This window comes from Sorex araneus, chromosome 2, assembly GCF_027595985.1.
Source record: "Sorex araneus isolate mSorAra2 chromosome 2, mSorAra2.pri, whole genome shotgun sequence".
Taxonomy (NCBI): Eukaryota; Metazoa; Chordata; class Mammalia; order Eulipotyphla; family Soricidae; genus Sorex; species Sorex araneus.
In genome coordinates, this window is record NC_073303.1 from 170,805,267 (window position 1) to 170,819,291 (window position 14,025).

At 33.9% G+C, this 14,025-nt stretch overlaps 1 protein-coding gene across 1 annotated transcript in view; it reads right to left on the reverse strand.

The window, feature by feature from the left end:
* Positions 1–14,025, reverse strand: part of LOC129401718 (translation initiation factor IF-2-like) — a 564,785-nt gene that overhangs the window by 272,697 nt on the left and 278,063 nt on the right. The window lies entirely within an intron of this gene.

Consider the following 14,025-nt stretch of genomic DNA (forward strand, 5'->3'; position numbering starts at 1 on the left):
CACACTAAAAATGTCTATGATAGTGCAACAATATTTTACATTTCTAGTTGTATATATGAGCTGGAGTGATAGCACAGCAGTAGGGCGCCTTACACTCGGCCTTTCGGCATATTGAATACGCCACGGGTAGCTTGCCAGGCTCTGCTGTGCGGGCGAGATACTCTCAGTATATTGTCAGGCTCTCCGAGAGGGATGAAAGAATCAAACCTAATATATATAGTTGAAGCAAAAAAATCATATATTTTAATAATTTAATTGTGTAAAGTACTAAAAATGTATGAATGTCTGGATTTAATCTTAAATCAACTAAATATAATTTATAGTTGACTACAATAAGAATTTTATGATACTTTATAGGAATTACCGAAGTACTAGAGTCTGTTTTAACAGATATTTTAATTCATAAAACAATCACAAAATAATTGTTTTCTATAATACACTTAAATATACAAGACTTAATTTTCTTGTTTCAGTTATATCTATAAATCATTATAAATTAGGTAATTATTTTCAGTCTTTTACCACAGTCCCCTTTTAGAAGTTCACTGTTCATTTTGAATTGTATGAACTGTATTTGAATTTGAGAACTTATTCTCCATTCTTCTTTTGAGTAAGGTTTTTGCAGTGTTTGCTGATGCTAACTTAACCACTTATTTTCTTTAATATGCTGAATAAATGAAAATGGATGGAAATACATTCCTAATTAACTTCAATTCAACAAATTGTTACCAAACATATATTATAATATAAAGCTATAGTAAATACATCAGAGATAATAGCTCAATATCTTATGTCAAATGCATGGTTATTGAATGGGTATGAATCATTTTAAATGGATTTCATTCAGTAAAATTATCATTTTAAATGGATTTCATTCAGTAAAATTCAATCAAAAATACATTTATTACTATAAATCTATTCTAAATTCTTTTATAAAATATTTCTTTATATTTTATCATTTTATTTATTTAAGGATCATCTGATATTTCAAGTAAAAAATATATTTGTTTGTTTCTTTTAGGGTCATACCCCACAGTGCTCAGGGATCACTCCTGTCACAGTGTAGAGGAATATATATGGTACTAGAGATTGAACCTGGTCAGGTCAGCACTGTGAAAGGCAAGCGCCCTACCTGCAATAAGATTGGCTGCAAAAATAAAAATATTATAAAATAGTATTTACAGTTTTGAACATTTTTCACTTTATGTTGAAACAAAGTTCAAATAATATTTCATTACATATAACACAAATTCTTTCTTTTTTTTGGATCACACTCGGCAATGTACAAGGGTTACTCCTGACTTTGCACCCAAGAATGCAAATTGTCAAATACAATTCATTTTATATTTTTAAAGTATCAGATGAAATGATTTTTTTTGAAATAGAATTCTCCCGAATATGACACCTCAACTTTATACTTTAAAAAAAAAAACATATTCAGGGCCAGACAGATAGCTCAAAGCGCTGTCACACAGGCTTTGCATGCCAGAGGCAATTCCTAGCACATAACATGGTAACTGATGACTGCCAGTGGTGACTACCATGCCACATTCCAGAAGTAGCCCTTGAGAATCACCAAGTTTGAGGGAAAATAACAAAAACAAGAAAGAAAAAAAGACAACACCTGTGTACTCAGTGCAATTTTATTTTCAAGGTTATTTTTCTTCATAAATTCAGAATAATACCTGAAATCCAAACTTTATCAGGCATTTTCTCTGCACCAGCTGTTCTTTATCTTTGTTAAACAGCTTTTAAATGTACTTTTTTTTAAACACTGGACCTTTGTTAACAGTACATAGAGGTCATAATCTTAGATTTATGATGTTCAATAAAATGTTACTGCAGTTATTCTGTCAATATCAAGAATAAATTGAATTTATCTAATTTGTAATTAAACACAGAGACACCCAGGAATGCATATTCAAATAATAACTTATCCCAATGATTCATCTATATAATCAAAATTTATACTACTTAATCTAGTAATGATTTAGGTACAAATGTTGATGAATAGTGATAATGTGATAACAACAGATTTCAAAGTTTTATGTCTATCACCTAAAGCTGAACCTTCCTTTTCTTCTTAGGTGACCTAACAGAAAACAAATAGGAATTTGGAAAAGCCACAGTAAAAGCAGCCTAGTGACTCTGTACCATTGAGAATGCTCTATCAGAGAAGATAGTACTGTAGAGTAATGGGGGGAGGGGCAGAGTATCCCTCTTAGAACATATCCCCAAACCACTCATTTTGTCACGTTAATTGCCTCTAACAGCCATTAACCTACTCAGATGAGATTGAATGTGTTATTGATGTTGAACTCATTAAATATTTTATGAACAAGAACTCTTTTCCAGAAACTTGGATAAGTTAGCACTTATACTCCTTTTTAAAACTAGTGTTATGACTATTTTTACTATTTTTTTCTGAAATAAAAATTAATAAGAAATCCTATCATGATTAGATCATTCCAAGAAACAGTCTTTCATAGTGAAATAAATTTATAATGCCAAGTACTATCATTTCATAATGTTAGCTGAGAAAAAAATCATTTCCCTTTCACACTTAGCCATGAATAATAAGAAGTTAGGACAACATATTCTATAACAAAGTATTTAAAGAAACAGCTCAAAAATTATTAAAAGTTTTGCGAAAAATTTTCAACATCAAGTACATTTAAATGTGCTAGAAGAAATGTCAAGTTTTAAGAATTCTAATAAACAAGTTAGAGATAGAGAAATAAATATTTAAAATATTGTTATGAAACTGTGCAGAAATCTCATATGTCCTTATGAATATAAGTAGAGATTACTTTCTCTGAATGTAATCTTTAAGTAGCATAGTTAATAAATTTTATCATCATCACATAAGATAATTAAGACTTCAGTTTTATTTTAAAGTAGATTTCCAGCTCATAAATTTCAATGTGCACTAATAACTTCTATGAATACAAGTAATATTTACTAAAGAATATGCTTCTGATATAGTGATTTCACTCTAGGAGTTATTTTTTGTTTGAAATGAAGATCAAATTATTTAAAATACTTTAAGGTTTTTGAAAAGACAAAAAAATTTTTACTCTGTAAAACTAATGCCGTAAAAGTTCTTTTGAAAATAATTTCAAGCTTTTCCAACTGAATTTTAAGAATAGAGTGATTAATTCATTTTATCTTTAATATTGTTCATCGACATTAACCTTCTGTTAAATATGTTTGATTTGGTCCATACTTATTGCTATATTGATTAAAATATTAGGTAAGTCATATTTCCATATTAAAAATGTAAAGTCCAATGGGTGTCCATTTACTAAGAAATACTTATGTATTTTAATAAAATTTTATTTTAAAAGTATTATTCAGTGGTAATAACTTAAATATCAATGCCATCTATTATAAAAATAATTTTCCTTTTGAAATAACATCTAATGACAAAAGATATTTCAAAATTTTTTATTTATAGTCAAAACAAAACCAAAACACCCGAATTTGTTGTGCTAATTCTAGATGACATAAATATGAAAATTAATAAGAAATATACTCCCCCTCAATACTCATGTCTCTACCTCCAAATAATTTTTAAATGTGTCATAATTTATATAGTGATACAGTGGCACTTTCAAATAAGTTTATTTTTACATGTGCCAGCATTCAATGTTGTGCTTAAGCCAAATCTATGTTTTTTTTTACTTACCCACAGGGAACTAGTTAAAAAGCACATAACACGTCATATCCAGGAATTCAGATTTTAACCTTCTGTTACTCACCTGTGTAAGAGAAAAAAGAGAGAGAAGATGGTTACTGCTAAAAGCACTTTTTCTTTAATTTACATTAAAATAGTATCACAGCCTAAGTATGCCTTGTCTTAATTTCTTGATATGATACATATATTTGTACATATTAATGAACCTGTATTCATTTATACACATGGAAAAAAAAAACATGTGCCAAATAAATTGTAGTTTGAGAATTTCATCTGCTAAGATTTTCAGAAGTTCTTTCTTTATCATATTACATGAAAAATAGCTGACAGGTAGTAAATCAACTAAGCTGCCTAAAAAATAATATTCCAGGTATATTACAATAAATATTTATCATTTCATTAAAACAAATATTCTAGCCAGACATTTATTCACTGTAATCAATTGCCAAACTGGATAGCTGATTTTTCCCTTTGGGCATTTTTTTTTAATTCTTTTATTAATTCACCATGTGGAAAGTTACAAAGCGTTCAGGTTAAAGTCTCAGTCATACAATGCTCAAACACCCATCCCTTCACCAGTGCACATATTCCACCACCAAGAATCACGATATACCTCCCCCCTTCCCCCCACCTCCCCAGCCCCCCACCATGCATGTGTAACTGGTAAATTTCACTTTACTTTCACTTTACTTTGAACATTCAATATTTAAACAAAAAAAATTCACTATTATTGATTTGGGGTTTCTCCCCCCTAAAGTTGATCTGCTGAAAAGAACCATTGCTGAGAATGAAGAGATATGAGGTCAGGAGGCCACACTAGCAGCAGCATAGTTTTGGATTTTTGTATTTTAGTATTTTAGTAACTAAGTCCAGAGCAATGTCTGCCAGGAATTGCAACATTGTAAGCTTGTACCTCTCAGCTACTTTATATTCCACATATGAGTGCAATCTTTCTATGTCTGTCTCTTTCTTTCTGACTCATTTCACTCAGCATGATACTTTCCATGTTGATCCACTTATATGCAAATTTCATGACTTCATGTTTTCTGACAGCTACGTAGTATTCCATTGTGTAAATATACCAGAGTTTCTTTAGCTAATCATCTCTTTGGGCATTTTTTATACTCAAAGGGCCCAGGTTAAAAAATAAAAGATTAAATTTTTTTAAGTAAAATTGGAAAAAATATAATGTTTTATGCAAAATTAATTTTTAAAAGAGGTCACGGGTTATCTTAAGTGAAACTGTACCCTTATTAATCTCTGCTAGTACCTGGGTGATGTAGGTATTACCATCCACAGTTACTATATTTAGTACTGAGACCACATTGATTTATTTACAGAATACTTTCTATGCAAATTAATTATCACAATAACTCATTAATTAAAAATAACTTCAATTTACAAGTTTTAAATCACTGTATCACTGTCATCTCATTGGTCATCCCGATTTGCTCCAGCGGGCACCAGTAATGTCTCCATTATGAGACTTGTTACTGTTTTTGGTACCTCGGATATGCCATGGGTAGTTTGCCAGGCTTTGCCATGAGGGCAGGATACTCTCTGGAGCTTGCCGGAATAATAGCACAGCGCATAGAGTGTTTGCCTTGCAGGAGGCCAACCTGGGTTTGATTCTTCCGTCCCTCTCGGAGAGCCTGGCAAGCTACAAATTTTAAATATACAAAAATAAATATAAAGCAATGGGATCAGTATTGGAGCATAATGTTTGCACAAAAATACAATCAAATAAGGACTGGGTGATAGCAAGTGGGCTCAACCTTTGCTTGTGGGAATTCCAAGTTTGATTCCTAGTCACATCTTCACCCAAATACAACTAAAAACCCCGAGAACTATTATGTTTAGTCCCCAAACCAAAAAACAAGTTTTAAATCATAATCAAATTTTTTTAAATTTCAAAAATAATGGTAATTGTTTTTGTTCTAATCACTTTCCAATCATACTTATCATTAAAGTCGAAGATTTTCAATGTCCTTACTATGTATCTGGTTTAATATGTGTTTTTTCTTCAGGTTTATAAAACTTACAGTACATGAAAGCATGAGATTAAGTGCCTCAGTTCTATAGGCAATTTCATTTTTCACAAAGCACACACACTTAAGTAATTTTTAACTGATAAATAATTAAGTTGATATATAATTAGTCTGGTTCAGAATGTGATTTTGGAATGTGATGCATTATTTAGCTACACTGGTGTATGCGAATAATTTTAAATCATTAGAATAATTTTTCAATATCTGTAAAAATTTTTATTATATATAGAATTTTATTATAGATAAAATTTTATCACTGTAAGATAGTGAAGATAGTGAAGCAAGCATCCAATATTCTTACCTTTAAAATGTATTACGCATCATAATTATTTTTTAGAAAACACTTTAAAGTACTAATCATTAAAATGGTTTTATTTAAATACATGTTGCTATATGTAGGCAAAACTTTATGCAAAATTCATATCTACTATTAACCCAAAATGTTAATTTTCTCTTCTACCACTTTGTCCCCTTAATCTAGCTAGTTTCTTAGTAAACTGCTGTGACTCTGGAATTTGAATTCACTAAGTTTAAATTCCCCTCTCCTTTAAATTTGTGTGAAGTTGGGCACAAAATTTTATAGATTTAAGCCTAAGTTATTTCATCTTCAAAATGGTCAAAAGTGCCATTATTAAACATGACATCTTCTGCTTTTTCCTTTTAATTGTTTAATAATTATTTTTAGACCAGCATGGTTTACAGTGGCAGAGTCTCTTGCCCATGCGCCTGGCTTTCTTCACCGGGACCCCTCGAAGCGAAGAAGATTGAGTTTCCCTCCCCGCCCGGAGCAGAGCCCCAGCAGTTGAAGACCTCCGGAACCCAGCCACAGTCATGCTCAAGGCCCCTCTCCACACATTTGGACGGGTCTCACGCATGAAGGAAATGGCAGAGGAACCCAGGTGTGTGGGACCTGGGGCTGAGACCTCCAGGCCTGCTGAATTGGGACAGGGCCTCCTCCACTCAGGACCCCCATTTTCCAGTAGCTAGGCAGCCACACCCACAAACTGCCCCTTGCACCATGTAATCCCATCAACGGCCAACATCCAGACTATAAAACAGTGCTCCCGGGAGAGTCTTCTTATAGTCTAGTTCTCCCTCTCAGAGAACCTGTCAAGGTACCAAGAGCATCCTGCAAACACAGCAGAGCCTGGCAAGCTCTCCATGGCGTACTTGATATGCCAAATACAGTAACAATGATGAGTCTCATTCCCCTTACCCTGAAAGAGCCTCTAATGTGGCACCACTAGGAAGAATTGGTAAAGAGAGGCTGCTAAAATCTCAGAGCTAGGACGAATGGAGGCTTTACTGGCGCCGCTCGAGTAAATTGATGATCAGCAGGATGACAGTGATACAGTGATACAGTGATGGTTTACAGTTATTTCAAACTCAATGAATATCAGCTTTTTACTCACAAATATCATTCTATTATATTATGTTCTACATAAATTATCTGTTGTTGTTCAGAATCTTTTTGTAGTTTCAATCTCCAGTCATGACAGAATTCTACCTTTTAAGACTAGGGATTGCAGGTTTCTACACCCATTTCTGCTAAAGCACCTTTGCCATTGTGGTCCCATTTCATAAGTGCAAAGCAAGAGGTAATTGTGGTTTGTAGGAAGACACATTTGTAGCGTAACTTGGTAGGTATATAAGATAAAGAAAACAAAAGTCATTTGTTAAAAACAAAAACAAAAAACTCCATTCAAACAAGGCTCCTAAACAGTGCTGGACTATAATTCTGGTGACCTTTAGTCACCTACTGGTTGTGGATTCACAAGACCAAAGCAACACAGTCACCTCTTGCATCGCATTAGACAGCCTGCTTGGTTGACCAAGAATCCTTGGAAATGGTCCCAAGGCCCCCTAAGTAACACTTGGGACGTCCAAACAAATATTAAATCACAATCCCATTCTCAAATACAAAAGAAGGTTAAACTTTCATTTAAATTGTTAATGGCACTATCTATTTATCCTTTTAAATTCACCTATTCTTCAAAAGTAAATCATAGAAAAATATGAGATCACATTAATAATTTTTCCAATATTTTTACTACATCTGGCTGTGCTCAGGGCTTTATCTTGGCTGTAATCTCAGAGATCATTCCTGGCAGTGCCCAGGGGACCATATGTAGTGCCAGGGATCAAATCTAGGTCCTTCACATATACAACAAGCAGCTTAATGCCTACACTCTCTCTCTCTGACTCCATAAATGAAATTTTATACCTATGTAAACTTTTCAGTAAATATAACTACTCAATTTTTTAACTTTCTTTGTATAGTTATGCTGAATATTAGGCCCTTAAAATCCCCACTAATTATAATGTTAGAGGTACAACACTGAAGATTGAGAAAGATTAATAATTCCAAAATTTAATATTGATATATGCAAGGAACTTTTATGTGAGATACATATGTATCAATCCTTTGTTGAGAAGACTAGTAGGAAGATCATATGAAAGTTAGTGTTACATTGCATAGGTGAAGAAACTTTGAATTGTATTATTTTTTCTCCCATAATGTCCTTAGAATAATAACAACCACTCTAAAAAATAGTTGTGAGACATCATAGTACCAGAGTGTTCCCAGTGCTGTTCAAGTTTCAAAAGGGCAACAAAAAAGTAGGATAGACCTGAAGTGACAGAAATATAGATAACAACAGGTATACAATAGCGTTCTCTGAACATCTCCAGGGATGATCTATAGATTCTACAGAGAATAATGACAGGTTGGGCATGTCTCCCTTCAAGATCAGCTTCTAAAAGCTCATCAATTTATTTTTAATCATTAAGTCTCCATAAGAAAATACAACATAAAATTTAAGTTGAAGCAGCATTACAGAAACAAAGAGGAAACCATGAAAGAAAAGGATAAAAGATAGCGGTTAACAACAAATAATAAACTGAGAGAACTATTGTATCACAGATGGAAGACATGCCAAACTTTGTCATTGCCATAAAAATGATAAGGGCCTTCATACGAGAAGTTGGGATTATACAATACACATAAATGTCTAAAAATATCTGTAATTATTGGAAAAATCAAATACAATACTTTAATAGCATACTAATTTTGTTTTGAGGTTGTCATTTTTTAAATCGCTAACTATTGCATGGATACATGATTTTTTTGGGGGGCGTCACACCTAGCAATGCTCAGGGGTTACTCCTGGCTTTGCACTCAGGAATTATTCCTGGCGGTGCTTGGGGGACCATATGGGATGCCGGGGATCAAACCCGGGTCAGCTGCGTGCAAGGCAAATGCCCTACCCGCTGTGCTATCGCTCTGGCCCCAGATACATGATTTTTTAAGGGAGGATGTATGTGGAGATTTTCTTATATTTTACTCCAATGGAATTAATGTGTAAATAGAACTTTAGGATTGTAGTATAAGTTTTGTTATCCGTCATATAAAGACTCAAGGCAGAGTAGTCCCAGATCAAGTATCACTGAAACTTCCATGATGGCAGTCAACAGTCAAACAGAAACCAATGTAGTAACTGTGGTCAAAAAACACTTTACTATGACTATGTAAATATCAGAGAGTCAACACATGAAGTGTTCTATATATGATTTCATTTCTGGATGAGATGTAACAGCATTTTCAGTTGAAAGGAGATGGATATGGGTGGGGAAAATATAATATAGGAGAATATATACCCAATCAAATAGACTTTACTATTGACCTATGAAAATACTTGCAATGGTGCAAAACTAAAATTGCTGCTCCTAAGTTTTGCATCTCACAGTGAAAGTTTAGATAATACGAATCACTATTTATAATATTTACCTCAGGCAATGGGAGCAGGAGTACAGAGCTTGGAGGTATAGACAGCAAAAGGAGGTGGGTAGGAGTGGAATCATCACCAGAGTCCTCAGGTCAATTTAAACACTTGCATTTGTATGATGCCAAGAGCCTTCTGAAAAGCCTTGTGCTGGGGCTCAAAGCACCCCCACTGATTCTTGACCAATTGCACTGCACCATACATTTGAATGCTAGGGCTGGAGAATGCAGAGCCTCAGGCCCTGCAATTCAGGGGAAGGCATCTCTACACTAGCAGTGCCCTGGGGCCTCCAAAGTCATACATTCAGCTTAAAGGGCCATAGGGTGTAGAGGATTTACTATCCCTGGATCCACATCTGCATTTTTAGTTGTAGTTTGGGTTCCATGCTTACAGTAGTGTTGGATCTAGTAGTTTAGACAGACAGACAGACAGACAGACAGAAAGACAGAAAGACAGACAGACAGACAGACAGATAGATAGATAGATAGATAGATAGATAGATAGATAGATAGATAGATAGATAGATACTTTGTGTCTACACCACTATGGGACTAGATCCTTATCTATACCACTATGGGACCACTAAGATCCCTGAACTTTGCCCCTGTGTTACTACTAGAACTTCTCTTCTTGCTCCTCCCACTTTATTTTGTTCATTGTCAACAATGTTCAATAATATAAAGGCAGTGATTTTCCCATCTATTTTATTTACCACTCTCTAAACACGGTATTCAATATAGTACAGATTAATGAGAATGCCTGGTGTCTCATCTTAACATAAGATCCTCCAGGTCCATTAGTGTTGGTGAACTGCATGATTTCATCATTCCTTGTGGCTGGATAGTATCCCATCATGCATCTATTTACCATGGCTACATTATCCACACTGTTTTTTCATTAAGCACCTGCTTTCATAATCTGGGTATTGTACTAAGTGCTGCAATAAATATAAATGTATATGAACATATCTTTTTAAATAGATGTGTTTGTGTCTTGTATATAGATACCAAGCAGTGGGATAGATGGATCATAAGATAGTTTAGTCTTAGCTGTTTTTAGGAATTCCCATATTGTTTTCTATAAGGATTCAACTAGATTTCATTCCCTCAGGAGAAACTCATAACTAGTTTCACCAAGTCCTGACAAAAAGCCCTGACAAAAAGAGTCAGAAATAAAAGAGACAAATATATGGGTGATATTGCAGAGATAGAAAGGGTCATGAGAGATTACTATAAACATCTATATGAAAAAAAAATGAACAACATAGTGGGGAGAAAAAATGAACAAATGTTTAGAACATATAACCTTCTGAGATTAAACCACAGTTTTAACAGATGAACCATAAATAATTTAAATGTCTTATTATTTTAAACAGTATGTAGTTTTTTTCAGAATGGTTCATATTATTTAGTGGTAATTAAGATTCTTCCATGGATTTTTTTTGCAACATGATTTTCCAATAGTTTGGGTTAATAAGTAATTATTCACTGTTATGGACATATCGCAGGTTATATGTTAAAATACTGAACAGAATGTTGGTTGTCTCCTGGGTAATTATGAATAAAGCTCCCAATACTGTGTATGGGTTTATGTGTAAACATACATTTTTTAATACTTTAATACCCAGCAATGAATTCATTATATTATATGGTTACCCTGTGTTGTAACATGAGGGCAAACACTCTTCCAACGTTTTTACTTCCAAAGTTAGATTATTTTGCTGAAAGATGACACGCCATTGGCCAAGAGAGTGAAAACAGAGATAAAAAATGGAACTATCTTAAACTAAGAAGCTTCTGCACCTCAAAAGATACAGTGACCAAAATACAAAGAAGAGTCTACAGAATGGGAAAGGATATTCACACAATACCCATCTGATAAGGGGTTGATATCAAGGATATACAAGGCACTGGTTTAACTCCACAAGAAGAAAACTTCCAACACCATCAAAATATGGGGGATGGAAATGAACAGAAATTTTCTCAAAGAAGAAATCTGAATGGTTCAGAGGCACATGAGAAAATGCTCTACGTCACTAATCATCAAGGAGATGCAGATCAAAACAACAATGAGATATCATTTCACACCACAGAGACTGGCACACATTCAAAAGATCAAAAGCAACCTATGTTGACGTGGATGTGGGGAGAAAGGGACCCTCCTTCACTGCTGGTGGGAATGCAGACTGGTTCAGCCCTTTTGGAAAACAATATGGACGATTCTCAAAAAACTAGAAATTGAGCTCCTATTTGACCCAGCAATACCATTCCTGGGAATATTTCCTGGAGAGGCAAAAAGGTATAGTAGAAATGACATCTGCATTTGTATATTCATTGCAGTACTGTTTACAATAGCCAAAATCTGGAAAAAAACAGAGTGCCCCCAAAAAAGATGACTGGCTAAAGAAACTTTGGTACATCTATAGAATGGAATACTATGTACCTGTTAGAAAAGATGAAGTCATGAAATTTTCATATAAGTGGATCAACATGGAAAGTATCATGTTAAGTGAAATGAGTCAGAAAGAGAGAAACAGACATAAGAAGATCACACTCATCTGTGGAAAATAAAATAAGAGATTTAGAGACTAACACCCAAGAGTTGTAGAGATAAGGACCAGGAGGTCTGTCCCATAGCTTGGAAACTGGCCTCACATGCTGGGGGAAAAGGCAGCTCAGATAGAGAAGGGAACAGCAAGTAGAGGATGTTGGGAGTACCCATTCAGGTTGGAAGATGCGAACTGAAAGGTGACTATGGACCAAACATGAAGGCCACTGAATACCTCTATTGCAAACTACAAAGTTAGATTACTTTGCAATTCAACCAGAACTTACAAAAAATCTTATGTCATATTGCTTTAAGCATTTGGTGAGATGTTTTTTATTTTAGGCTTCTTTAGGAAAATATAGTTTTTTTTCAATTTCATATTGGAATAAATTGTTTAAGATATCATGTATTTGTTATTTGCAAATCCATTGTAACAAGTTCAATAAAATCTTCTCTATATGTAACTGGGTTGTTTTTCTCAGAGCTATGTTTTAAAAGCCCTAAATACTTTGGATACAAGGCTATTTTTAAATGTTTCCAAATACTTTCCCCCAGACTGTAGCACACACACACAAACATATACACACACACACATGCATGCACACACATATATATGCAGTGTTTGTATATTTACAAGCACAGATATGTGTTCATACATATTTATATTTATTTATATTTATATAAATATATATTTACAGATAGGTACATATTTGGTTCACACCCAATGGTTCTCAGGGTTTATTCCTGGTTCCTCTGCACTCAGGACTCTCTCCTGGTTAGGCTCAGGAGACAATATGGGATGCTGGGGATTGAACCCAGGTTGACTATATCCAAGGCAAGCATCTTACTCACTGTACTAATGCTCAGGCCACTGGATATATTTTTAAATTAAAAGTCTGATGTATTCTCACTGATACACACCCATATGCATACATGTGTGTAAAATACTACAAATTGCAAAAATCTTTATAATGATGTGATCATATACGTTAAAATTTAAAAACAAGCAAGATAAAATAATGAAGCATGTATGTTAGCACAAGCTATGCAATTTTCCTTCTCTGGCATGCTCTAGAAATGTGCTTTCCTTTCTCTCAGTTTTTTAAAAAGTTCTCAGTAACATTATTTAACAAATCTGCAACATATAAACCAATAAAGGAGAATTTCATGCTCACGTTGAACAAAATTTCTCAAATGAAACAAAAATGTTAGGTACAATACAGCATTAAAAAAAATCAAGGGCAGTAGAACTGAGGAAATGAAATCTGAATAAGCTCCAATTTAAGAATAATTAATCATTATCATGAATGATTATAATAATATTAATAAATTTCGTTTCTGTAAAGGTATGTAATGACATCTTATGTTTCTACTTTCTAATATTCCTGATCTCATCTCTGTTTTTTCTATTTTCTTTTGATAACTAGCAAATAAACCTCCTAGAAGTAATATCTAATCTCTCCTTTTTATTGAACTCAAGATGAGAAATACTATGTTAGAAGTCTTCACTCATATTTCCTATTCCAAAATCTTATTTTATTTCCCTTTTTTGCCAGTGGGTGGAGGGGAGGGTTGGATCACATTGGGCTGTGTTCAGGCCCTTTGTCTGGCTGTGTACTCGGAGGTCACTCCCGGTTATTCTCAGAAAACAAATGAGGGTCTCTTACGTAAAGCAAGAGCCTTACATTCTATATCCTCACTCTAGTACTTATATCTCTTCCTTATATTCATGTACATTACTTTCCACTTGCTCTTTTTTAATTGTATTTATGTTTAAATACACTTTGTAGAACACTTCAAAGTATAAGATAAGATGATGTATCAATATCATAACTGATTCCACTGCACTGCTTCTTCCTGATAGAAATCACTAGTGGGGTAATCTATAAGCCTTGTATGTCTCTATAACAAGTGATCACTTGATCGGGACAGGAACCTGAACTACACACAG